Source organism: Lagenorhynchus albirostris, chromosome 12 (genome assembly GCF_949774975.1).
Source record: "Lagenorhynchus albirostris chromosome 12, mLagAlb1.1, whole genome shotgun sequence".
NCBI lineage: Eukaryota > Metazoa > Chordata > Mammalia > Artiodactyla > Delphinidae > Lagenorhynchus > Lagenorhynchus albirostris.
In genome coordinates this window covers 8047537-8069649 of record NC_083106.1, presented here as the reverse complement: position 1 = coordinate 8069649, position 22113 = coordinate 8047537, and the positions used below count along the sequence as shown (strand labels likewise).

Here is a 22113-nt window from a genome sequence, read left to right as displayed (position 1 = left end):
AAGTCTAACCAGCAGTTCTCAGTGGAGGGCTACCGCCCCCTAGGGAACGTTTGGGAAATGTGTAGGGCCTTTTTTCTTTTGCTAACTGTGAAGGTTGGGTGTTCCTGCACTGAGGGGATGGAGGCCAGGAACACAGAAGACAGTTTTGTACAACTTTTCAATGTCCCACCAGACAGTTACTTGTTTATAGCTTTCTGATCCCGGAACCCCACTCCACTTTTATATCCAACTAGAAAGTATTTTTGAACAGTTTTAGTAGACACTGACTTTTCCAAGAACGCAACCATCATGTAAGTCAAAGAGAAAATTGGACGTTGTGTCTTCAAAATTTTACCAAGAGTCGTTCATGATTTCAAAAGATCACAACACCCACAGCAACACAGCTCAAGGATGGCAGTCGCTGTGACACTCCCGAGGCAGTGTGTGTTCCTAGCGGCCACATTCAAGATGGTGTGGGTGACAGCCCGACTACATCCCTTTATGTAGCTGTGCCTGAGCGCTTACATAGTGAACATTAAAGCTGTAATATTTTATTATAAATTATTTTCTTTTTATTTACCCTTTACTGAACACCCAGGGCATTATATTGATTTTTAAAAATTAACTTCCGTGGGTGAGTGACATTACGTATAAATTTGGTGAAACAGAATATTTCCTTTTAAAAGAGGTCTTTGTTTTGAGTCAGATTTAAACACTGGTGTGAAGCATGAAAACTCCTTTAGGTTAAGAGCTGCCTAATTAAATGGTCTTTAAGGATGTTTAGATGGAACGTGACATCAACTATGTCTCTTCAATGTTGCCCGACAAAGAGCAGTGAGTTTCTAATATTCAACCATAGGCATGCATGAGAATAATGTGAGAGCTTTTAAATATTACCAACACCTGGGTTCCTACCCTGACCAATGAAATAAGAATCCAAGTGTCAACTGCATGTACTTGAACCTTAAGACAACCCCTTAGAGGAGTGATTCTCCATCCACATCGCATGTTAGGAGGTGCCCCTAAGTGTAACAGCAACACCAATAGGCAAGTCTGAGTGAGAGCCAGTCCACATTGTTTTTCTTAACATTTCCCAGGTGATTCTAATTTATGACCATTGATGGGAATCACTCTTCCAGCACATAACTAGGAATTCTGAGAACTTGAGGTGTTGGTCAAGAAAGGCTACGAGCTCTGGAAATAAATCATCAGGCTTTGCGTGTGAGCTAAGCCATTTGCTCTCTGTGCCTCAGTTTCCTCTCCTGTCAAATGAGGATCACAGTAGCATCTTCCTCATGGCATGTGGGAATTAAGTTAACACATACACAGCCCTTAGAGCATACCAGTTGTCTTTCTATACTCTGTAGTCAGCCAGTGAGAATTAGATAAATATTAGAAAAATATTCAGTATAATCCCAATCCTCTGAAATGTCATTCAAATGCCACATTTTATTACCATCTATTTCTAAGATGATAGAATATTCTGATTTAAAACTACTATTTTGCTTCAAGGTAGCAAACACCATCATTCAAATTTCCACTTCTTTTAATAACGCTCTTGATTTAGTCAAAATCTGACTTTAAGTCAAGTCTCCTGTGGCCTACATCACTCCACTGCCTGCCACATTCCAAGGCCAAGGTTAGAGGCTGGAGTGAACCTCAGAAAGGGCCTGGAGGAAGAAAGTACCCCACAGTCATTATAAGAGAAGCATCAATATTCTCAAGCATATTTTTCAATTTTCCATATTTTTGAGAGCATGTTTCAATGTATGGGAGGTATGAGCAAACATCTTAGATCTTTATGTCAATGGAGAGGTTAAAAAAATGAGATACTGCAGGAATCTGAAGGCTCAGGGACTCCAAGATGATTTTGAAAAGAGGGGATTTTTACAGAGCTCGGATGGTTGACGACACAAGGGAAATCCATTGGAGCAGCTGTCCCACTAGCTCCCTGCATGCTCAGACACTTTAGTATTATTTTCCTGGCTCTCGGCAACTCATTCCCTGGATCTGAGAACATCATCTAAGTCCTAATTGATGCTGTAGTTGCACCTGACCGGGAGAGGCAGCTGAGTCGAGGCTCCTCATCTGTTTAAATCACATATCGTAATCGGAACAATAATTCACATTCTCTTCTTCACTTTTCTGATTTAATTCACACACAGAGAGTATAATTTTATAACCTAAGAAATCTGCATCTTCTAAGACAGGAGGAGGGTCAGAGGGTCGCACAGTCCACTTTCTACCAAGGAGGGGAGCAGGTCTCCTCAAAGAATGAAAAGGCAGCAGGTCATCGCAGGCCTCCAGCATCCCATCCACCCTGGGGATGGTGTAGCCGCTATTTTCCGATAGGTCGCCTTTCTCCTATCATGTGACTCAATTTCTAGAATAGGAGTTGGCAAATGTTTCCTATAAAGGTCGAGATAGTAAATATTTTAGGTTTTGTGGGCTGCCCCCGTCTGATATTCCTCCCTGCTTGCTTCCCTCTCTCTTTTTCACAGCCTGTTTAAAATTTAAAGTCATTCCTAGCTCCAGAGATGTACAAAAACAGACCGCAAGCTAGATTTGGCTGGTGGACTGTAGTTGGCCAACCCCGGCTCTTGATAAATGGATCAAAACTGGTGCCCAGGACTTAGGGCTAAGGTTTGTATTCCTGGTTTAAGCAGAATATGGAACTAGGTGGAGGGTCAGATGGAGAAGATAGAGCAGAGCAGGGACAGTATCTGGGTCCTTAACCCAGAGGGGGAAAATCCCCTTACACCTCACTTCAGATTTGTCAGCTGCTCTCTTCTTCTTTGGACGTAAAGAAGGGTGTCGGACAGCCTCAGAAGACAGAGATAAGACCTTCTTTTGGAGAAAAGGGCAGGCGTGCTGCCCACTGTAAAAGTTTTGGGTTCTCTAAACTCAGAAATCCTCTCCTATAATAAAAGCCACTGCAGTCATGGGTGTCATCTGGCCCTGTTCGGGTTGCCCTGTGGGAACTGTAGCTCAAAGCTAGTGCAAAAAAAAATTCTGATCATCTGTTGCTGTGAGTAATAAAATCCCACGTCTCTGACCCAGGAGTTTTGTACCTTGAACAGAGCAGTCTGCAGAAAAAGAAACCATGAGCCAGAAAAGCATCCCCCAAGGCCTGCTGTGGCATCTTCAGATAACTTCACAGACTGTATTCTGTTTACCTTTGTGTCTGACTCAGAATCTAGAACACTGTCTGACACAGTACGGTTATTTAGTAAGTGTGGAAGGAAGGAAGGGAGGGAAGGAGGAAAGAAAGAAGGAAGAAGGGAAGGAAGGATGAGCAAGGGGAATCTCCCTCGTGTAAACACTGTCCTAAGGATTTTCTGCGGCTACTCAATTTTTCCAAACAGAGAGAAATCAGACATTTCTAGTTCTGTCGCTTTAAAGCATAGGATGAATTTATCCATGGTTCTCCTTACCCGCAGCTAGAGAAGAGAATCCAGGAGTGAACTAAAGCAATAAATAAAGACTAAAAGGTGTGTGGGGGGAGAAGGATATGTAGTATTTTAATAAAGTTTCCAAAATGTGTACTACATGGTTTGAGAAGGAATAGCTCAGGGATCCCACTGAACTGTTCAAATGCAGTTCAGTGAGATAGTATTAAATAATAGAGTGATATTATTAAAATACCTGGTACAGACTCTCTCTGTGTAATTACCCTAAATGAGTTATTTGGAGTGAGTTGCTATGGCTGTAGGATCTCTACGTATGACTAAACTTATGAAAAAGTGAATGGGGCCTCAGATGAAGTATCAGTTATGAAGATGCTCACAGTAAAAGCCAGCCCCAAAGCAATCACAGATGCTTTGAAAACACTCTGGGGGTAAAAAGCATGCTTAGGGAACGTAGGGTTTGAAATAGAATTATTGTTGTTATTATTATTGAGTTATTTTCCCAATAGTTTTCAATGATCTTTCACAGCTTTCAGGAAAGTCTTTCATATCATTGCCCCACACAGTGAATTTGGGTAAAAGAGGAAGCAGATGGGACTTTAACAGGCAAGTCTGGAGCCTGACGCTTCATGGTAGCCCCTGGCACCAAGGATACAGGTACAGGTCAGCTGCACCCTTTCATGGCATGGAGAGCAGAAACGCAGCGTGTGGGTCTAGAGTTTTAGGACACGTGAACAGGTCTCTGTGCGGCAGAGGACTGGCTGGTCCCCAGGGCCAAACCCCTCTCTGGCACCTTCCTCATTAGCAAATGGGACAAGCGTGATAACCCAGCTGGTCAGATGTTCCGTCCTTGACTTCAAAGAGCTGGTCTGTCATCTACAGCATTTTGCAAACACCGATTCACCATGCCAAGCCGGGCAAGCGCTGTAAGTATTTTCTGGGAAGCTGTTAGAATGTCAAAAGTTAAAAGTCAGAGATTCTGATTCAGGCATGGAACTCAGGAGTATGTTTGTTTGTGATTCTAAATGATTCTAAATGATTCTAAATGATTCTAGTGATTCTAAATGATCAAGTATGAAAAATCACTGACGTAGACTTTCTACTTTGGAATTTAATTAGATTGTCTTGTTCTTTTTTATTATTATTTAATGATTGCTAGGTTGAAGCTACTCACCTAAGACTTGAGGGCTATATTCCCCCACCCCACTCAATGGCACTCCAGATACTGAATGAAAGAACGAGGATACATCCAGAGTCAGAGGATGAGGAGGAAGGATGCTTCTCTCATGGTCTCCACATTACTGGGAAAAGAGACACAAATACCCGCTTCCTAAGGAAAAGGAAGGGATGGAGGGAGGGAGAGGGAGGGAGGGAGGAAAGAAAGAAGAAAGAAATTATATAAAAAGTTGACAGCGGGCTTCCCTGGTGGCGCAGTGGTTGAGAGTCCGCCTGCCGATGCAGGGGACACGGGTTCGTGCCCCGGTCCGGGAAGATCCCACATGCCGCAGAGCGGCTGGGCCCGTGAGCCATGGCCGCTGAGCCTGCGCGTCCGGAGCCTGTGCTCCGCAGCGGGAGAGGCCACGACAGCGAGAGGCCCGCGTACCGCAAAAAAAAAAAAAAAAAAAAAAATTGACAGAAAATGTTCCTTGGCTTCAGGGCAGCCATGTGATAAATCTCCGAAGAGAACCTCCACGTCTGACAAAGGGCCGTGGGCTGTGAGAGCAAGGGCTGCTGCGTGGCCCCTGCCCGCCCTTGAGTGGGCTGAACATGTGACCCTGTGAAATCATCCTTCCCCCACTGTTTCCCCAGTTGCAGGCTCTGTCCCCACTTCTCTTGGCAAACCCGCCCAAGGGGAGGCAGGATGTCCCCTTGTCCCCTCTGGCTCCACACTTACCCTCTCTGTCACCGCAGCCTGCCCGCCCCCCTCTCCTACTCCCAGCACCAACAGCTCAGGTCTTGGCACAGCTGCCAGCTCCTTCCTGGGTCTCTCTCTGTCCCTTCCAAGAAACCTGGGCTCCTCCAAGTGTTGACAGGCATCACGGGAGCTGGGCCGGGGGAAGGCTCTGCCCATATAAGTATGGCAACAATTGGCTTAAGGCAAGGTTTCTTTCCTTCAGGATTCCTCGGAGCTTTAAGCTTGCTAGCGTGACCTGAATATTTCCTGAAGACAAGTGCGTTATTGGAGCTGGCCCCAAATGCATTTGGCACCGGCATCAACTGTATGATGTGTCCTCTTAGAGCACACTCGCGCTTGGATCAGCAGGTGTACGTTGAGCACCTACGACGTGCCGGGCACTGTACCGAGCGCGAAACAAGCCCCGCGCGATCCCTGGCCCCCATGGAGCTTTCTCGGCGGCCAGGTCTGGGGCTCACTTCTCTGAGGTCCTCCTCTCGCCTTTCCCCTGGGTCCCCCGTCCTTTCCCTCTTCTGCCGTCCAGTCCTGCATCTTCTCTCAGTCTTCGAGGTCCCTTGAGGAGCAGGGTCTTTTCCCAGCTGGGCTCCAGTCTGGTTCCCACCTTTTGAACTTCAGGGAGAACCTTGGCTTTGGCCATCATTCCAGTTGCCACTTTAGAGAGTGTCGCCTGGACTCTGCCCCAGGGCATCTCGAACAAGCCTTTCTCCTGGCATCGTCCTTCCCGGCTTAGCCTCTCTGAGCCAGGCTGCCGGCGTCCATCAGAGCTCTCTGTCTCCTCAATCCTAATCCCCTTCTTTCCTTTCCATGTCCTCCTGAGCTTGCAATGGAAGCCCTTCTACTGAGCTGGTCCCACGGCTCCTCCACTCCATCCGTGTACGGGGTCCACAGAGAGCTCTGCTAGCCTCCCATCCCGGGCCCGCCCCCTCCCTGGCCCATCTGCCTCAGCCTGGGACTTCTCCCCAGCAGACTCACCACAGTCCCTCCTCAAAAATTTATACTTAGCTCCAGTGCATGGTGAAACGCTGTATCTTGCTCGGGTATATCCCTCATGGCTGTCTGTAAGTAAGGAAACAAAAATTAATACTCCCACCCATCCACGTGCTATTTCCTTACATCTACCCGCTGCCCAGAGTCACCCACCCACCGTGGAGGTGTCCATACCCCCCTCTGGGAAGCAGCCCCGTTCTGGGAGCATGGTCCCAACCCACCCTCTCCTGCATGAGCGGCAGTGCCCCGTGCTCTGTGTTATACAGAAGACCAGCTCTGCTCCCCAGTCACAGCCTATTGGACCAGGGATTAGTACCTGAGCAGAAAGCAACTCCCGTGAGCTGGACCCTGGGCAGCCAGGCACCCCTGATGGGGCTCGGATCAAGTTTCTGGCCGCAACTTCGGTTTCACATGGAGAACAGCAAGATGACCTGGAAAGGGGGCAATCGATCGGTTTTGCTTCCGAGAAGGGGGAAGAGATGAGTGAATAGGGCAAGAGGGAAGAGCAGTAGAAAGGCTCCAACACGATGCCTGATGGGTCAGGGTCGATGGTGGAGCAGCAGAGGCTGGTTAATGGCAGAGAATTCTCTGCCTTCTGAGTTTTGTGTGCTGCTGAGAGGCAGCCCCTCCCCCTTCTGTCTCTGCACACACAGCTTTGGTAAAGTCTGCTGGGCCCACGTACACTTTGTGCAAGTGCTTATGCATAGGTTGGGTTTGGTCTGGTTTGTTAGAACACACGGGGCGGGGTGGGGGGCGTTTAAGCCAGAATCAAGTCTGTAGAGATTGTGTGAGAGGCACCTGACCCCCCTTGGAGAATCGTAACGAGCTCAGGAGGGCTATGAGCTTCCAAAGCCAGGAGAACTGGGGGTTCCAATTCTTTGTACAAAGATCTGCAGGAGACGTGAAGCCACAGCTGACATTTACATTTGTATACACATATTCATTTGCCCACAGCCAACTCTACAACAAGCAAGAGTGGGAAGGATTTCTGGATACAGTAGAGGTGGTTGAAAATATTTGTGCAGAAGGTGAGTTTTGTAGGAGAAAAGGAAGACAGCTTTCCAAAGAGCAGGGGTATTTCGAGATGGTGAACCAACGATATCCATAAAACTCAGAGATGGAAACAGGCAGGTTGTCTGAGGGTTGGTGACCCACGTGCAGCAGGTGTGGAAGGCACTCAAGGAAGATTCTTCCTGTTGCTTGGGGGTAACAGGCACTCTTGTTTGTCAGACAAGCAGCCCCTTTCTTCTGGGAACCTTTTTCCGCCATCCACCTCCATCCACATGGTTTCCATGGGCAACAATGTTTTCTATGACCCAGCCCTGGTGCGGCAGCTGTTAGATGTGAATCACTGATGCTGGGTGGCCATCGTTCCTACAATGTGGATGCTGATACTGTGGCTTGCTGAGCAGAGAAGAGTGTTGCATGATGAGCAGAAAGGAGGAAGAGAGATTCTTGGTGGCTTCTAAGTCCCTGGGTTCCAGTAAATCCTGAGACACAGCCATCTTCCTGTCCCTAGGTTTCGGACGTGCCACCTTCTAAAGGCAGGTGTTCCTTACAGCCAAAGGGGCTCTGTCTAGCACAGTCTATATGAGTCCCTGGAGAAGAAAAGAGGAAAGAGCCCAGTGGCAGCAAAACGACTGGCCAGGAAGCTTGTACAAGTAGTACGGGCTTGATGAGATGGAGATCTTGACCGTGGCTGTGGTCATTCAATGGGAATGAGCATATCCAAACGGCATTGGAGGGGACGATGCTGTAGGAAGTGATGATGGAGTAGAGAGTTTCCCAGCGTGTGGAGCGCTCACCATAGCAAAGTTTGCCTGTGACACCTTTGTAGACTGCAGCATTTTTATAGCAATGATGGGTATAACAGCCCCGGTACTAACCCAGTAGCTCCTAGGACAGGACTCAACCACAAAACATGTCAGAAAGCCAGAGGCATTAATTGAGACTCAGGGGAGCTATAACTTAACCCAAAGAAGAGATTTACCCAGACTTTCCAAAACGGAAATTAAGCAATTCAGCGACCAATTCACCAGCAAGTCCTACTCTCTCCAAATGAAAGGGCAGCTGTGACTACACAGGAAGCACCAGGGTCTGTACCCCGGAGGCCCTGGACCGCAGCTGAAGCATCTGGTATCCAGGGAAAGCTGATCAACTGAGAGTTAAGTCCTGGAGGGTCGCCATGGCAACCAGAGCCAAAAATGTGTCCAAGTCTGGAGAAACATCACAGCTCATTAGACTAGCCTGTGTTTTCTAACCACCTAGCCAAATATTTGCGGATCCTTCACCTGTGATCTGGGCTGATGCTAAGCTTTGGGGAAATATATAAAGTAGTGATCTCACACACTTTCCTTGCACCACACTTTCCTTTAACTAAGATCCCTGGCCTTAATTATCAGAAATAGAAGAGGGAGTCTCTTGGCACAATGATTCCTCCAGGGCCTTCTTTTAGAGGAAAGGAAGGTTTATACAGAATCCTATCAGTCCATGGTATTTGATCTCATTATCCATCAGTAATTCCAGGACCTCCAAAGAAAATGTGAATGCCTGACAAGAAGAATTCGATCTACAGCAGGAGTAAATAAGTTAGTTCTTCGGCCTCCCAGCATTCAGTTTCAAAATATAGACGTACTGCATTATGAGGGATGGGGAATAACCTGGATCAGTCAGGATAGGCTCTATGTTATGCTGCCGACACGAAAGACCCAACAACTTTAGGGGCTTAAACAAAGGTTCATTTCTTGTCCATGTTCCATGTCTGATGGCCAGCAGGGGGCACCACTCGCTACAGTCACTCATTGGCCTAGGCTAATAGCACTGCCATCTCCAATTGCTGACTGCAGTGCCAGGGGGAGAAGACGTCTCTTAATGCTTCCACCCAGAAATGACACATGTTGAGTCCACTCGCATCTCACTGGCCAAAGTGAGTCACGTGGCCACACCTCACTGTAAGTGGGCAGGTGAGTGAAATCCTACCCCGTGCTAAGAAGGGGAGAGAACCAGGAAAGATGGTATCCATCTTTGGAGACGATCTACACACTCAACCGTGAGGGACTAATTGTAAATGAAAAGAGAGTTTGGAAAAGGGCATGAAAGAGTTGAGAAGGTTTCATAGAAAAGCTGGATCAAACTTGGTCTTCAAGAAGGGGCAGGAGGGGCTTCCCTGGTGGCGCAGTGGTTGAGAGTCCGCCTGCCGATGCAGGGGACACGGGTTCGTGCCCAGGTCCGGGAAGATTCCACATGCTGCGGAGCGGCTGGGCCCGTGAGCCATGGCCGCTGAGCCTGCGCGTCCGGAGCCTGTGCTCCGCAACGGGAGAGGCCACAACAGTGAGAGGCCCGCGTACCGCAAAAAAAAAAAAAAAAAAGAAGGGGCAGGAGTTGGATAGGTTGTGAGGAAGGCATGGGGGTGGCAGGGACAGTGACTCAGAGGGTGACATTCACAGGAGATAACGAAGAAACCCACTTGGAGTGTTTGTGCTACCGGGACTCTCATTCCCTAAACATCTGTTGAGTAGATTTGGCATCCCTGGGGTACACAGTAGAATAAAAAATAGAGTTTCATCTGACTCATAGACTACTGAAAATAATATGTCATTATGCTTATCTACTTAATAAAATGAGGCAGCAAGACTTCCAGCATATGTGGAACTCTGAACATATGTTTCAATCTCCTCCCAGTTGCGCACATTCCAGTCATTGCAACAACATATTACAAGTTGTTAGGACCCACAACAGTTAGAACATTTATCAAGAGAGGTAAAAGGGCGGTGGTTTTCTATGTTTCTCTTCAAATACTTATCTCCTCTCAGAGGTCTTGAGAAGGATAGTACCTACCAGCTTGCAATGTGACAATCCTCAGGGAACACTTGTACACACACACTCTTAGAAATAAGTATGAAACCTAAATCTGTTCTTTTACCAAAACCCAGCATACACTCATCAAAGAAATTAACTCTTAGAAGCAAATAGAAGAAAGGCAAAGAATCATATCTATAGCTATCTATCTAATCACAAAAGGAAGCCACAAAAGGGAATGCAGGAAGCCATCAGAAACCCCTAGCTCTAGACAGAAACTGCAGTCTATTGAAGAAGCTCTTATAAATCACTAAGGCTTCAACTTGGAGGGAAACACAGATGCAAGGCAAATCAGGGTCTGTTCCGTTTTTTCATATTTTGCCTCTTAAGCTGGGTGCTTAGTATAGCTCATCTAAATTCTGTTTAAATATCCACATTTTGGTTTTCCCAGCTTAGTACAGAAATTCCAGGTTTAAGAATAATAGAGAAAAGATTAGATAAATAGAATTAAGCAGATTATGGTGATTCCGCAACAGCCAACAAAAGAGTAGAGTTTATATGAGAGGCAATAGGGAGCCAATACAGATCTGGGGTCAGAAAAATGCCATAATGAGAGCCCTGGTTTGGGAAGATTCATCTGAAAGCAGTGTGCAAGTAGATTGGAGAAACTGGAGTCAGACAGAACTCATAGGAAGACATCACATTCATTTACACAAGAGTGATGACTGGATCCCCGGGGGAGAAATCAGAGAAATTTATGTAAAGAAATCTTGGTAAAATAACAGATTTAGAGAATGAAGGCAAATGAAAGATGACTTGAGGCTTTCCAACCTAAGAAATCATGAGGGTGGGGACTTCCCTGGTGGCACAGTGATTAAGAATCCACCTGCCAATGCAGGGGACATGGGTTCCATCCCTGGTCTGGGAAGATCCCACATGCTGTGGAGCAACTAAGCCTGTGTGCCACAACTCCTGAGCCTGCACGCTGCAACTACCGAGCCCTCATGCTGCAACTACTGAAGCCCACGTGCCTAGAGCCTGTGCTCCGCAACAAGAGAAGCCACTGCAATTAGAAGCCCATGCACCGCAACAAGGAGTAGCGCCCACTTGCTGCAACTAGAGAAAGCCCACACGCAGCAATGAAGACCCAATGCAGCCAAAAAAAAAATACACACAAAAAAATCTTAAGGATGGAATCATTGACAGAAATGGGTACCTAAAAGATGGAGTAATTCAGGTAGGAGAAGATCGAAGATCAAGACACAGATTTACATCTTCAGTTGCCCTGAGATTTGTGAGAATGTTTATGTTCTTAATCCAGGACATTGTATGGCATTGCATAAAGAGATTAATCCATCATTGACCAAAATCATATTTCTATAATTCTATATTACTGGGATATTCACACAGAGTAGAAAATGAGCATTTCAACCAAGAACAGAAACTGTATAAATCATGTGAAGTCACATGGCTTTAAATAAAATGCAGAAAATTGTTTCCATTCTAAACTAATCTAATCAATTATTATCCCATCATTTAACTCTTACAAAGCAATTAATTGTAAGAGCTGAATATTTTTCTTCTTTACAGCATCCACAATTTAGATTTTTTTCTTCTTTTAACAGTTTTATTGAGGTATAATTGATATAAAATAAAAACTGCATGTTTAATGTGTACAATGAGTTTGACATATGCATACACCCATGATACAATCACCACAATCAAGGTAATAAACATATCCAGCACCTCCAAAAGTTTCCTTGTGTCACTCTGTGGTTTTTGTTTTTGTTTGTGGTAAGAACACTTAACGTGAGATTTACCCTCTTAACAAATTTTTTAGCGCACAGTCCAGTATTGTTAACTACAGGCGCTGTGTTGTACTGTAGATCTCTAAAACTTTTTCCTCTAGTGTAACTGAAGCTTTGTATCCATTGAACAGCAACTGTCCATTTCCCCCTTCCCCAGCCCCTGGCAATCTCTATTCTACTTGCCGCTTTTATATGTTTGACTAGTTTAGATTCCTCATATAAGTGAAATCATGCAGTATTCGTCATTCTGTGTCTGCTGTATTTCACCTAGCGTAACATTCTCCAGGTTCATCCATGTCGTCACAGATGGCAGGATTTCCTTCTTTGTTTAGGCTGAATAACTTTCCATTGTGTGTATATGCCGTGCTTTCTTTAACCATTCATCTATTGATGGACATTTGGATTGTTTCCTTGTCTAATTCAGATTTTCAAAAAACGAAGCTGGTCCTCTTCTCCAGGTTCAGTATAGCTCTTCACTTTTATCCTTTTCAACTGAAGATGATAAACATACATAAGACTGAGAGCTGACAACCGGGGCTCGTCCCCTCGTTACGTCAGGCAAGTCATTTAGAAGAACATCATGGCTGTGAGAAAACTGTGTACATACACAATGTTTAGTCATGTGACAGCATTGTTGCAAAACTTCTGTGTTTTTCTTGAGAAGGTTAATAGAATCAATGTTCTCACCTTCTCCAAAGAATGGGCCACGTTGTATACAGTCTTGCCAAATAAATCTGAAGCCTATTTCAATTTTAGAGAAAAATAGAATTTTGCATTAACTCTTTCCTCTTTATCCCAAAGGGGAGCATTTGGAGAGGACCATTTCTGAGTACTCCATGTTTTCAACAGAATTCAATACAGGTCATAACAGCATGTCTTTTTTCCAGAAAATAAATTACTTCACCTATCCCCTATGAAAAGGAAATTATGACTAATACTTTGAATTCTTTCTTGAGCAAATCAGTTACATTTATGGAACATGAAAGCCAAAATAAAGTGGTCCAGAGTGAAACTGAACTTCAGGACATGGGGACAGAAGAGGACGCCTGGCCCCACCTTTAGACCTTAACTCTGAGTGGCCGTTCATCCCAAATCATGACACCAAGCCAGCCATGGGCATTTCCTGAGCTGCCCCAGGAGGTACAGCCTCCAACAAGTACCTGAGCTTGTATCTCACAGAACACAGAGTCCACACACTCGAGGGTTCTACAGACCAGCAAGGTGCAAAGTCACGGTACCAGATGGGACACAGAGAACACCTACCACAACGCCCATTCCAGTCATCAGACACGGCCGTCTGTCTGTTCGTCTCTAACCTCATATAAATCCATTTTCCTGTCAAGAGAATTCAGTTCTGAATTCAGCTCTGCTGCTGACTTGCTATACTGTGACTATAAAATAATAAAACAAAAAAGGAACAGAATTCATTCATCCAAACAACTTAAAGTAGTCCGTTTGGGAAGCTTTATACCACTGTGTACTTAGGACAGCAAGACTGACGTCACCCAAGACTCCAACCATGGTTGTGAACCTGATGCTCTAACACTTGTCACTGGGGTGGGCCAGGGGAAGCAGGGGGGCAGTCCCGAGGTCAGGGTCTAATCCCCTCATCCTGTCCCCAGAGGGGCAGAGTGGACATGCAGCCCACACTCTTGGGTCCCAGGGGCCGTGGTAAAGGCCAGTTTATCTTCTCTTCTTTTGCTTCCTTCACTGTCTCCTATCGTTTTAAAGAGTGATACGGGTTCTTTTCTCCCCTAAATTTCAAGGGCAATTTTCCACTGAGTTGTTTTTTTTTTTTCCTCTCTCTCTCTAAAAGATTACATGTTCCTGCTGTTCTGAGACTTTCAGAAAAGTGTGTCGAGGTGCGGCCTTTTTCTTTCATTATGTTGGGCGCTCTGGGTACACCTTTAAGCTGACAGTCACGTCCTTCAGTTCTGGAAATTCTTTCTTGATTTTTTAAAATTGGATGACTGCCTCCTTCCACTTAATCTGTTCTTTCTTTCTGAAACAGCCGTTATATGGGTCTTCTGACCTGACCCCCTATTATTTCCTCTTTTTCACCCCTCATTTCTCCTCTCCTTATCTTTCTGTTTTACATTTTGGATATTTGTCCACTTCATCATCTAATGTTTTATTTTCTGCTGCCGTATGTTCAAGTGTCTAAGTCCCTTTCTTTGATTCTGCTTGGCTCTTTTCTATAGCATTTAATACTCGCTCTGTGAATGTAGCATCTCATCCCTCTGAAGTTGTTCGTTCGTTACCTTTTGGTTTAGATCTGTTCTGCACCCACTTGTCCGTTTCCTCCATTGTCCTTTCTTCCCGTTTGAACCTGTCACTCAGTGAAAGGTGTTATACATAAATTCTCGGTTATTCTTCACTGTCTGCTCACATTTATAGATGAGACGCTAAGCAGAGAGTTGGAGCCATCCTAAGTGAGAGCAGAGCTCACAGATGTGGCTTCGTTATAGAAGAACTGGCCGTTTCACTGGGGCCCTAAGTGCCAGTATTTAAAATATGTCATATTGGGCCAGAGTCCTCATAAAGGCTCCTCAAATCTCCTGCCTCGGGTGTATAAGTCTGACTCAGTTTGGGGAGCTAAGTGGGTTGGGGGTTCTATAAACTCGGTTTGTTGATTTTCGCTTTATCCCTTTTTTTTCCAGTGTAATTTCATACCCACATCCCTCAGCTATTCTCAAGGTCTCCCAGTCCAGAGCCTGTCTAGTTCGATATCCCCAGAAAGTAAACTTCCCACCTTCGTCCAGAATGAGGACAGCATGATTACCTGGTTATACAGGTGAAAGAAACCATGGAAGCCCTAATTCTCCTTTAAAGACTTGCATCAATATTCCTGTTTTCAACCCACCTGCATCCCAACCTAATGCTCTGATTCCTGAGTTTTTCCAGGGTTCTGTGACAAGGAAGAGCTAGCTATTTCCCCCCACTTGGCATCCAGAGGCTTAGGGAGTCTCTGGGACATAAGCTATTTCTTTTCTTTATTCTTCTTTCCAGTTTCCAAAGTACTAAGTTCTAGACACAAAAATCTCCCCTCCACTTCTTTTAAGTCTTGTGGCTTTGTGATGTGTTATTCCTTTACTATCATTTTGGTGGGAATTCAGAGGAAGAAAAGATGACCAAGATGTTCAAACCTCTTGGTTTACGTAGAAATCTGTTATCACCTATTTTTAATATGTATTATATTACTGGATGTTATGTCTGGAGCAAAGTGAGAGGGGGAAAGGGCAGTGAAGGGACAAAGGGAGGGAGAAAATAGGAGAGAGAAGGAGAAACGAGGGAAAGAAGAAACACAGAGACAAAAATGGATACAGGTTTGATCCAGGCAGCATCGGCATTGCAACTTTGCAGAGAAAGATGCTCCAGGTCGCTGGGGTGGGAGGAGGCATCATGGGGCTAGTAAGTGTATTTGGTCCAGAAGAGATGTTCAACTGGCCCCCAGCAGCACAGGGATAAGGAGTGAAAGGACCCAGACCCAGTATTAGGTGCTGTGTTAGTCCAGGTCCTCCGAGAATCATATGCCAAGATGGGATTAAATTTGCAGGATTTTGATTTAGGGACTGCGTGAAAGAAACGAGAAGTTAGGAAGCCTGCGAGAGCCACCAGGCCACAATGCAAGCTTGACCCCAGTGAGGGAGAGAGGCAGGGAAGCTTGGGTGCAGGATCTAAGGACACCTTGCAAAGTCATCGGGGAGACTTTGTGTCCAAGGCAGGTGACAAAGTCCATGTCTCCCAGAAAAGGGTCTGCCTTAGCATCCCCCCTCCACTCAGTCACTGGGGGCAGCCAAGGGGAGGCAAGGCCTTGACACAGCGATGGACTCCACCTGCCGTAGCCGGGCCTTCCCCTCACACTCTCTGTCATGGGACGCCTTCCAGAAGCATCTTCAGATGGCCACCACATGCACCAGTTAGTAAGGCTGGGATGCAAGGGTCCAACGAGGCAAGCCACACGGTCATCATAACCACAGTGGCCACCATTTATTCGGCACTGCCCGGAGCCAGGGCTTTTGTCAGGCACGTTCCAGACATGGACTAAAGCGTGGTGTCTGTTGCTGAGGACCCCACTGCCTGTTAAGAAGGGCGGATCTTTCACAGGCAGAGGGATGGGTGCGAGGACTCAAGATCGAAGATACTGAGAAACCCCAGCTGCTCTGGGACATAAGAGGGAAAAGAACAAGGAGTAAATCCGGGAGGGAGCAAGGGCTGAGAGCAGGGAGGCTGCGCAGGCGGGACGGGGGTGAGGGCAGGAAGAAAGGGATGTGAGGCTAAGGGACACCAAAGAGAAAATGGGGGATGGGATGGGAAGCAGATACCAAACGGGTTGTGACGGCTTTGCTGCGCTACTCGTGAAGGATCCTCTCTTTCATCTTCTCGAGAAGTCTCAGTAGAATCTGCACACTTGGACTTCCGGTCTGGACCACACTCAGCATAACACCTGAAACTGTCTCGTGGAAGAAAACAATGGACACGACTCACAAGCGCTTTATGAAACAAACGCTTGACGGAATGGAATTTGCTTTGGGGAGTGTGACAAAATGCTGGGTCCTGGAATTCTAAGGACTGAGTAGGAAATTGGAAAAGAAACTCAGTCTCACAGACCTGCACCATACTACAGGCACTCGGGGAGTGCTGTGATTTGGGGGGTGGGCTTGCAAGTACAGTAGCTCATGATGGCCACACCTGCCACCACGTGAGGGCAGAGGATTAATCCCCTCTACACCCTATGCTCTCCCCATCTTACAGGTCAGAACCTAATGATTATGTGCTGACTGTCACCCCAAAGGGCTCAAAAAAGTATGTAAAACTGATCTGCAAGTTCTTAACCATGAGAGGATCTGAAGAAGGCGGGTTCTGGCGCCCCCAGCCCTAGATGACAATAAAGATATTCTCACAGAAGCAGTGTACGCCAGGGGTGAGGAATCATTTTTGCATGCAGGTCACTCAGGAAAAAAAAGCATTTAAACATTGTGTTTATATGCTTTTTATAAAATTAAACTATCTTGAGCCCAATTACAAACGTCTATAAATACATATATTCTTATAAGTTAGAATACTTAACTTATTGCATAGAAAAATATTTAAGTGCAATTTTTTTGTGTTATTAAAGTATTAACAGCTGAGGCCTCTTTGAGTAGTAAGGCACAGGCACACTTTTAGCCATTCACCCTGAAAACTAGATCAGAGGCCGTATCAGAAGTCAGGTGATGCAACTTGGGCTGAGAACTGTGGGATGGCTTGTCCCAGTGGGATTATTCATTTGCTAATGACCCCATAGTACCTGGGGGCTTCTGTGGACTCGAACGCACCAGGCAGTGGTGGCTGGTCTATGCTCTACTCCATGCCACATGGGAGACAGAAAGATTACCTGTTCCCCATGCTCAGAGGTTCAGGGTCCAGTGGGAGAGGGACGCAGCACTTCCAGCCTTGTGATGTGTGGTATACATACAGGCAGGCAGAAGAGGAATGAAAACACAAGCAAAGCAGTGATTCGTTTGGCCAAGGGAAGCCGAGGAAAGCTTCGGGAAGATCATTTTTGAGCAGGACTTTGAAGGAAAAATAGATATGACTGCAGTCCAGCGTTAAATGTCTCCTCATGCTTCACTTGACCCAGTGGAAGAAACTTGTCATAACATGTCAGAATTGTCCTTGTAGGGACCAACTGAAGAGTTCAGGAAAACTTTTTGTGGAATAAAACCGCAAAGAATTCTTTTTTTAAAAAAAATAAATTTTATTTATTTATTTTTGGCTGTGTTGGGCCTTCGTTTCTGTGCGAGGGCTTTCTCTAGTTGCGGTGAGCGGGGGCCACTCTTCATCGCGGTGCGCGGGCCTCTCACTATCTCGGCCTCTCCCGTTGTGGAGCACAGGCTCCAGACGCGCAGGCTCAGTGGTTGTGGCTCATGGGCTTAGTTGCTCCGCGGCGTGTGGGATCTTCCCAGACCAGGGCTCGAACCCATGTCCCCTGCATTGGCAGACAGATTCTCAACCACTGCGCCACCAGGGAAGCCCAGGATGTCGTCTTTGATACTTTTTGTTCCAGGCAACACTTGTGTTACTGTTACCAAATGCAAACTTGTAGTGCACAACAGGCCAGTTAACCCGGAGATGAGCTGCGGGGGCGAAGAATAGTGCCTCTTTTTGGAAAGCCAGCTGACTGAGAAGATGGAGGGTCTGAAAAAACCATCTTCCCTGAGTTAGAATTCAGGCTTCTTTTATACTAGAAGGGGAGAAGTGTGGCTCGTTGTTGCAAACTTCTTGGTGTCAGCATCCTTTGTTCCTGCAGCTGTCTACGTAGGTCAGGTCACTATGCTCCTGTAAACCTCCAGCAAGACATGTTATTCTCTGTTCTGCAACTTTTTATCTCTATCTGAATGGAAGAATGTTATACCTTTAAGGGTCAGAGCCTTGAAACTGGGCTATCCTGTATACTTCAGGCTATAGGCAACGTTCTTTTACAAAAGGTGTAGAGCCAGAATGACTAAGCACAGGCAACAGAGCACAAAGGAGAAAGTAAAAGAAAGAGATCTGGATGGACCTAGTCTGTCATACAGAGCGGAGTAAGTCAGAAAGAGAAAAACAAATACTGTATGCTAACGTATATGGAATCTAAAAAAAAAAAAAAAAAAGAATGGTACTGATGAACCTAGTGGCAGAGCAGGAATAAAGACGTAGACAAGGAGAATGGACTTGAGGACACAGGGTTGGGGCGAAGTGAGAGTGGCATGGACATATACACGCTACCGAATGTAAAATAGTTGGCTGGTGGGAAGCAGCAGCATAGCACAGGGAGATCGGCTCGGTGCTTTGCGATGACCTATAGCGGTGGGATAGGGAGGGTGGGAGGGAGGCTCAAGAGGGAGGGGATGTAGGGACATGTGTATGCATATGGCTGATTCACTTTATTGTACAACAGAAACTAACACAGTATCGTGAAGCAATTATACTCCAATAAAGATTTTTTGTAAATAAATAAATAAATAAAATCCATGAGCTGCAGGTAAAGCACTCAAAGGAAAAAAAAAAAAAAGAAATAGATCTAACACGGAGTCAGATTTATTCTTCCCTATTACATTCGTGAGACTTGTATTTACCAAGTTTTCAAGCTAAGAACAATCACTGTGTAAGGAACTGGAAGACCCTTTGCTAACAGGAAAGAAGCTGTGGTATTGCTAAAAATTTCATCCTCTTCCATATGTTAACTTTGCTTTGCTTTTTCTTTTCATTGGCTTTTAGTAACACCAGGCATTGCTACTAATAATCTGCTCCCCCTGGCCTGTTCTTAACACTTCAGAGTGTCAGACAAAAGGTTTAGGAAGAGACAGACTATTTTTATTGCAACATGTTTAAAGAATGGACTAGTCACATTTTCCTCACAGCGTTTATGCTTAAACAGGCCTTCTCTTGCTGGACTATTGCGTTAGAAATCTAATTCTCAGTATTAACTTTCTATAGTTAGTTCCAACGTGGGATACTTTAGAATTTTAAAAAAGTATGGCCTCAGGACAGTCTAAAATCTGCCCTAGAAGGAAGTGGGCACAAAAATGAACCAAGCAGTACATACTATCTCTGGTTTCATTGCCTTGAAAACTTTTCAAGTCTTACTCTGTGACATTTACAGAGCAGTTTTAATAGAACAGGCTTTTTGAAAGTGCCTTTCTTCATCTACAGTACCCATTTATATATCATCAGTGTGTAATTATAGTTCAAGACATGCTAAAAATATGACAAAGGAGGGAAACTGATTCTATGGGCTCAATCAAGCTGAGTTATCCAGGGAAACAGTCCTGGAGAGAGTAGGAGGTGGAGCTGCACCAACAGTGCTCAGACCCCTCCCTCTACAAAGTTGGATCCCAGATAATACGGACTTTATACTTTTTTTTTTTTTTTTTTTTTTTTTTTTTGCGGTACGCGGGCCTCTCACTGTTGTGGCCTCTCCCGTTGCGGAGCACAGGCTCTGGACGCGCAGGCTCAGCGGCCATGGCTCACGGGCCCAGCCTCTCCACGGCATGTGGGATCCTGCCATACCGGGACACGAACTCGCGTCGCCTGCATCGGCAGGCGGACTCTCAACCACTGCACCACCAGGGAAGCCCTATAAAGTCTATTTCTTAAAAATTAAATGAGGTAATAAGCTTGAAGCATCAGCAGAGTGCCTAGCATATTAGCTACTGTAGTTATCATCCTTTTGCCCACATCCCAGGACTGGAAGGGGTTTTCCCTCATGGAACCCAGGTGCATCAGAACATCCCCACCCAGACTTTATAGCCAATGAGGATATTTCCATGGGTCCACCATCCTCAGAGGCAACACTCCCTTTGGATATGCTGAAATTATGTGTCTGTGGCAGGTGAATTTTTGAAATAGCTAAGTATTCACCCTGTTTTTCTTGTCTGCAGGCCATGCTACCCAGCGAGCGTGTGACATCAGAGCCCCAGACATAGAGAGGATTTGGCCAGAGTCACTGCACCACTGTCCCCATTGAAACACTCTCCCCTTGTGTTTTCACAAAATACTGTCTTAATCAGGTTTCTCCAGAGATACAAGAGCAATAGGATATATGTGTTAAGAGATTTATTTAAGCAATTGGCTCGTGCAGTTACGGGGGCTGACAAGCCTGAAATTTGTAGGGCAGACCAGCAGGCTGGCAACCCAGCTGAGGTTTCCATGTTAAAATCTTGAGACAGAATTCCTTCGTCTTAAGGAACTTCAGTTTTTGCTCTTAAACTCTTAAGGCCTTCAACTGATTGGGTGAGGCCCACCCACATTGTGAAGGGTAATCTTCTTTACTTAAAGTCACATCTACAACATAACTTCACAGCGACATCTAGACTAATGGTTGGCAAAACAACTGGGCACCACGGTTTAGCTAAATTGATACATAAAATTTAACCATCGCAACTATTGATGCTTTCCTAAACAAACAAGATAAGAATGGGTGTGTCTGGAAAATATTTGCGTTTCAAATTCTCTTAAAGAGATGCCCATCAGAACGTTGCCATCTGACTGCCAGACTGATGTGTGGACTCTTTGGTGCCCCTCTTGGCTTCGCCTCGTTATGTGGCCCACAACACCACGTGTGCTTGGGGTTTGGGACTGAAGGACACAGCACCGCGGTTTAAGAACCTGCTCATCCGATGCAGAAATACGCTTGCCCGTAGGCATTATTTTGCGCACTTCCTGCAGCAACCAATCAGAGCTCTGCCCTGCTGCACCAATTGACTTAAGACCAGAACTTCTCCCCAACCAGACCCTGAGGAGCTGAAGTGCCCGCGCCTTGAGGTGGGAAGAGAGCTGGGGGTCAGCAGACACTGAAAGGTCATGCGCATTCCCAACAAACCCTTGGTTTTGGAACTCTCATCACTGGCCCAGCAGGACAGAGAAGCTCCTTCCCTTCCGGTGTCCACTGTGAGCTGCGACAGAGGGGTTCTACAGAGACCAGACAGAAAATCACGCTCAAAGTATGGAGAAATAAGATCAGGTCAGTTGATTATGATGTTCTTTGTACTGTGCCCGTGAAGAATGCTGAGTGATCAGGAGTTGCTGGAACATGGCCCGAGGTGGGTAGGTGGGAGGTAGGAGGCCATGATGGTCCAAACATTCTGAGGACACTCAGCTAAGAAGGGGTGTCTTTGTCTATAGGGCCAATCATAGGTGGACAAGGAAATGAGCAGAGATGGGGTCCAGACAGAGCTTGTCCTCAGGGCCTCAAAACTAATCACGGTTCTGCCACTGGCCGCCCACTCAGCCTCCGGCAGGCTAACGTCCCCTCGCCCAACACGGCTGGCTCCCCACCAGAGGAAGCCTCTGCTGGGTGGCCTCTAGGGGACCCTCCATCAGAGGACGGCTCTTCAGACGGGAACAGGTCTTGCTGGGCCAGCACACGGCTCACTGCTCCTGTCCTGGGACACAGACTCTGAGTGCAGATCCCCACCCGACAGCCAGAGGAGGCCAATGGTGAGTTTCAAGAATCCTTGCAGGGGACAGGTCAATTACTGCCTGTCCTTCAAAGGATTAAAAATGAGAGCTCTTGGGCCAGATGGACCAGAAAGATTAACCTTTCTGAGTCTATTTCCTCACCTCGCTGCCTTCTCCAGAGTGAGGTCTGCAGGGTCAGACAAAAGCTACACAGTGATAGCGGGAAGATGGTTACACGTGTGAGAGAACTTTGAAACACTAATGCAGGCCACGCAGGCTACCGACGTATTATCAA

The 22113-nt window shown here is 46.0% G+C and overlaps 1 long non-coding RNA gene across 1 annotated transcript; it reads right to left on the bottom strand.

The window, feature by feature from the left end:
• Positions 1-5576: 5576 nt before the first annotated feature.
• Positions 5577-7837, bottom strand: LOC132530731 (uncharacterized). Its single transcript, XR_009543873.1, has 3 exons — positions 7444-7837; positions 6605-6719; positions 5577-6357 (listed from the first exon to the last, which is right to left on the bottom strand). It is a non-coding gene; the product is annotated as an uncharacterized LOC132530731 (long non-coding RNA).
• Between the last annotated feature and the right edge of the window lie 14276 nt (positions 7838-22113).